Source organism: Cupressus sempervirens, chromosome 2 (assembly GCF_028749045.1).
Source record: "Cupressus sempervirens isolate cs-2001-9-10 chromosome 2, ASM2874904v1, whole genome shotgun sequence".
NCBI classification, from domain to species: Eukaryota; Viridiplantae; Streptophyta; class Pinopsida; order Cupressales; family Cupressaceae; genus Cupressus; species Cupressus sempervirens.
The window spans coordinates 687541761-687547898 of record NC_143119.1 but is presented as its reverse complement, the minus strand read 5'-3'; the positions used below and the strand labels follow the sequence as shown (position 1 = coordinate 687547898).

Here is a 6138-nt window from a genome sequence, read left to right as displayed (position 1 = left end):
CACTAGAAGAGCTCGATAGATTGGGGAAGGAGATTACTAAAGTTACCTAAGCAAAAGGAAACATAGTTTCCTTCATTCCTTTACCAGCCATTGTACCAAGCCTGGCTGACTGCTCTACCTGCATTGTCTGCAACTTTTATCTCCATCTACACATTAGCCCAAGCTTTTCCCTCTATCAATGAAGCTATAGCAAGTAAGATAATGCATTCCAAAGAAATGGTAAACAAAGAACATTCTCAAGTCACGCAATAGGGAATATAAGGAACCCACATTATTCCATTACAATGTTCTTCTGGGTGGCCTGTGAATACTGTACTTTCCTTCATCCTTGTTCCTTCTAGGATTGATTTTAAGGCTTCAGAGTGAGGTGCACATAAAATTAGATAGTGAAGTGAAGATAAGGAACAATGTTGGACGAGGAACATCATTTTGACCAGGTGGCAGACTTAGGGGCATCCAAGACATTCCCCCAACAATCTGGTACTATTCGCAAGAATGGTTATTTAGTCATTAAGGGAAAGCCTTGCAAGGTGGTTGAAGTTTCAACTTCTAAAATAAGAAAGCATGGCCATGCCAAGTGTCACTTTGTAGGAATTGAGATATTCAATGAGGATGGGTTTGTGAGTCTTCTGACTGACAGTGGTGACACAAAAGATGATCTCTTCCTCCCAACAGATGATCAACTTCTTTCCACAATCAAGGATGGGCTTTTTGAAGGCAAGGATCTTATTCTAACTATTATGCATGAGTTGTTTTTGGGTCCATAAAGCCACAAATAAAACACATGAGTAGGCCGCAGGAAGAGAAGGTTTGGAGCAGAGGTTGCATCTCAAGTGTTTGACATAATGCAACCATAGTTTGAACAAATACCTCAACCAGCTGTGGGTAGAGAATGCAACTAAGTATTTGACAAAATGATCAGGCCCGTATCTCACCTTTAGATTCAAATAGAAAATAGTGGGTGCTGTCTAGAATGAATATAATATGATTGTCAAAATGCTACGGCAAATCAATATTCCCATCGATTCAGGATTCATGGATCTTCCTCCTTGTGTTTTTATCAGTGCCTTCATATTCTTATAGTACAATTGAATTTGTGTACATGGGAGGTGGTTCATTGAGACGATGATGGAACAATCAACTGTGACTCGGTTTAGCTTCTTGTGGTCCTTTCTCTACAAGAAATGTTATTCCAATGATGGCAAGAATTGGGTCAAATTCTTTGCTTTTGCTCAAAAAGAATCATCCCTTGAAATCAAATTATAATTTTCTCTCTCAAATCAATTATCAATTCAACCTCCTAGTAGTTTTGTTTGAGCATGTAGAGGAATTGAAAGAACAACTAAGCAACCATAAAATGGTGTGGTTATACGACAGAGATCCTAAGAAGATTAGTCACTTAATGAAGAGATACAGTCGGTAAGGGAAAACATCAATAGAAAAACTTCCATCTCATGGTTTCTAAATTTTTTTTTGGAGGAAGAATATCATGAGGTTATGAAAAGTGAGTACCCACAAATGTAAAGAAAACTTTGGATGTCATTAGTATGGAGCTAATGTCAATTATGATCTATATGACAAAATGCATGAGCTTGATATAGGTTCTTGTTCAGAGGACTAGAATTGAAAGAGGTCGCCATGTTTTGATAATCACTTGAAAGAGTTCTACATAGTTTGAGGAGATTGAGTGACCACTTAAATCAATATTTTACAAATCAGCATATCACAAAAATATGCTTTTCTAGATCAAGCACTCTTGATGATGATCTTGGTGATAGTGATTTTATTGTTGATCATGGGTGTGGGAATTCTTATTTTCATTCATCTCCATATAGTTAAAAGGGCTTCCAGAAGAAAATTTGGGTAAAAGGTGAGATTCCTTCAATTTCCCCTACTTCTTATTCTATTAGTTATGGTTAAACATGAAAAAGTTGGAATTGTAAAGGTTAGAGTTGCTTATGAACCATCTTCAAGTAGTCCAAACTCTAAATTTTTGGGTAGTTATGAACCCGAAAAGTTGGTTATTCTAGACTGGCTATAAATTCCTGAAATCATTGTAATAAGGGACTTGGATACAGGGAACATTGATGCTCTGATAACAAAGCAATTTTTGGAAAGTGTGTAAAATTGTTGTTTTCGTGTAATTAGTTATTTCTTTCTTTCCTGGTGCAAGAAATAAAAGGAAGCACATTTGGTGTTCTCTCTCCAAGGGTCTGCATTGTTGAGGTGTTGATTCATTTATGAGTATTTTCATGGTATGGTGTGAGTATTCATGAATGGTTAAATTAGCATCGTGTTGGTGAAAGTTCTCAATCATAGTCCTTGATTTCTCTCATTAATAGTTTAGATCATTTTTATGAAAACATTGAAGGCATGTGGTGCATTCGCTGTCAATGGTTTTCCTTTCTATTTTCTAAGTTCTACTTATCTTTATTGAAAAATCACATATTTTATCTTACGAGGGAGCTGCCCCTCTAAACACAGAGGAAGGCCGCATATCAAGGGCCTCTCCAACTATTGTGAATGGTTTGCCACACACTCCATTGGGAAAATTCTACCATGACAAATCTGTTTACCAACAAATTTTTGGTGACTCCACTAGGGAGTCTGAACAAGAAAGATTGATAGTCACCTGTAATGAAGCATAATGGTGCTTCTGCATGAGAACATTTTTCCTTTTCTCCAACCGAACCTTGACTTCCAAGACACCCAGGAAGATATCATCTTTGATTTGAACACTCTAGCCTGGAGGTGTAGACGAAGTGCTCAACAATATCATCAAGTAAATCAAGTTCTTGAAGAAGAAGAAGAGTTTGGAGAAATCTTACGAAGAGCTCCTATTGGTCATAATGTTGTGGTCGTTGAAAGAATAGTAGTTATCCCAAGAAGAAACAGGCAAAATTTTGGTCACATCCAAAACCAAGTGAACAATAATCAATAACATGGTTGATGAAAGGTACCTTCCCTGGAATGAAGGTTGGCAACTCTATTTTAAAGATTGATTATCGGTGACTCTATTTGAAGGTGGTAATTCAGAATCATGATTTGGTACAAGGGAAAAGTTTAAAGTGACAATGATAGTGATAGTGATGATGAATACCTTTCATATCCTAAGAAATAGATTCTTGATGAGCCTCAGCAAGTTGAATTCTTGAAGAATTTCTATGGCGGCAAGAGGGTGGATCCTAAAATGGTTCATCCCCACTTACTTCAAGTTTTTCAAAAGATTGAAGAAGAGGATGGAAAGAATTATGGTTTTATTTTTCATGATCAAGAATTCTTTTTGGAAAAAGATTCAACGTATAAAGATAAAGAAGTCTTTGCTGAAGAATGTGCTTCATCTAATCCAGCAATGAGGAATACTAAAAATGTCTCTCATGAACTTGTATCTCAGCAAAATCAGATTTTTATTGATCCTAAGTAGGCTAGCTTCTTGAAGAATTTCTATGGTGGACGAAAAATAGATCCAAAGAAGATTCATCCATCTTTGCTCCAAACTTTGCAAAAGATAGATGAAGAAGATGGTAAAGATAATCAGTTTTTCTCTCTCAAACCAAAATCAATTTTAAAAAGAAGTTCCACATGTGAGCATAAGGAAGAACTTGATATGAAAAGTGATTCATGTCAATCGAAGATGGATAGTGGTGGTCAAAAAGGTGTCCCAATTCTTGCAGCTATTGCTCATCAAAATCATACTTCCATTGATCCCAATTAGGTGGAATTCATAGAAAGCTTCTATGGCAATCCACGCCTAGATCTTGACAAAGCACATCCTTCTTTACTCCGAACACTACAATAACCTGAGAAAGAAGACCCATGCAAGAATTATTTTCTTGATAAAAGAACATCACCTGATCCAAATGTTAGAAAGGATTCATCTAAATCTGCTTGCATGAAAGAAGACAAAGGTTCTATTTTTAATCAAGGAGATGATCAAGAAATGGTGCCTATAGAAGAAAAAGGGTCTAGTAACATATCAAGGCATCATTGTGAAAATTTTCAAACCCAAGAGAAACTATTCAATCATCACGATCCTAATGAGAAAGAAAAAGAAATATCAAAATCTTGGGAAACTACACAACATATGATTGAAGATGAAGAAAATGTAGATCAAAGTGAATTTCATACAACTTTTATTCCTTCTTGGTGCCTCGATGCTTCAGATGATGACTTCTTATGTGGAGAAAATCTTCCAAATCATCCTTCGATGATCATTCATGATGATGAATCTATTGATGATATGAATACTTCAAATGTTAGGGCACAATCTGAAACCACTACCATTGACGTAGATAAAAGCACCAATGAACTTCTACAAATATCTACTTTCCTTGATGAAATGAAGACCTTCACATTTAGTGATATTGATGAACTTGTGATTAAAAGATCAGTTGATGAAAAAGTTAAAAATCAGCTTCAAAGAGAAGAAAATGAACCATCTAGCCTTCATTCTTTAGCACGCATACCAACTTCTACATTTCATAAAGGATGTCTTGTACAAGAAATGATGATTCAAAAGGGGATAGATATCATCAAACATATTGAAGATGAAAGCTATATGGAGATGAAGACAAGTTCCTCTATTCCAATAGAATTGAAATTAAATTCTTATGGAACATTCTAAGTTAGAGGAAATCCTCTTTTTGAGTTTTTTCATCAAATAGAAAATTCTATGCCAAAGGACTTCTATGAGAAGAATAACCATGATGAAGAAAGTAATGAGTTAGCAAGGGATCTCATGGAGGAATTCAATAAAGCAGAGTCTTATGATGGGTTTACTCCAAGATTGTGCTCAAAATCCTTGGATGGTAAATTTCTTTATGAAGAAAATGTTTACTTAAATCCTTTATTCATAGAGAAAGACATTTCTATTGATGATTTTCAAGTTGGTATTCAAAGACAAAATTTGATTGCTATAACTCCACAAGTTTCTTCACATCTTAGATTATATGAAGGTAATCTAATATGAGGTTTGATATCTTTGAGTCTTAATCACCAGAAAGATCTTTAGAAGGAGAATTTTGATATTAATGGAAGGAAAATTGAAGTTATGACCAACCATGTTGACAATGATATTAGTGTAACTTCATAGTACCTAAAAATTCAAAATGATCTATTGGAAGATAAGAAAGAAGAAATTGATCATGGTGACATTCAACCTAACATAGATGTGCATCTAAAGTGGAATAACTTTCAAGAAGATTCAACCAGGATCATGGTAATGGAAAAAGAAGAGGGTTTGCCAAGCACAAGAGAAGATAAAAAATGCATTGAGAAACTCGGGAGGCTTATACTTCAACTCTTTCAAAATGAAGTCATCTATGACTTGCAACAAGAAGTAGGATTGAGTTTGAAGTCTGAGATTTTTGATGAAGCCTGGTTATTTGTATATGTTCTTTCATCCAGAGATGTGGGGCATGCTATGAATCTCAGAGTTAGAATTCAAGGAGCACACTTATATTCAAACCCATGGAAGCTTAAGAATTGTCATATTTTGGAACACTATGGAATATACTTTTCCCAGCCAGTCAATGGGTTTGCATGAATCATTTGGAGCTAGAGCTATCAAAGGTAGGGGTTTTCCTACCATGTACATAGCTTAGTTAGGATTTTTTGTTGTGCCTTCCTTTTTTTTTTTTCTGTTTGGTTGTGTTCCTATTTTTGTTGTGCTTAGTCCCTTTTTCTTGGATTTATCCCCTTTTGGGGTGACTCTATAGCCCTTGTGATAAAACACTGTCGTTTCTTAACTCTAGGTTCATTCAGTGTCCTGCACAGTCCCCAGATAGAGCCAACTGTTACCCAAACATTTTACAAAGAGTTTAATTATGTTAATTAATTATAAAGAGAGATTAATCCTCACGAAAAATCAAATTTTCTCTCTCCTCGTACTTTTCTTTCTCCACGTACTAAAACTTTTAGAGAGAAGTATGGGGTTTGAGTTTTGGGTTTGGGTTTTCACTCTCTCTTCCAACCTTTCTCTCTCCACGTACTTTTCTCTCTCCATGTACTCAAACCTTTTAGAGAGAAGTGAAGGGTTTGAGTTTGGGTTTGAACCTTCACACTCAATTTTTCTCTATCCATGTATTAGCCATACTCTCTCTTCCCATACTCCAACTTGTTAACCTAATTCTAACCCGA

At 35.6% G+C, this 6138-nt stretch overlaps 1 pseudogene; it reads left to right on the top strand.

Moving 5' to 3' along the window:
- The first annotated feature begins 407 nt into the window (after positions 1–407).
- On the top strand, positions 408–767 carry LOC149575255 (eukaryotic translation initiation factor 5A-2 pseudogene; annotated as a pseudogene).
- Positions 768–6138: the final 5371 nt, after the last annotated feature.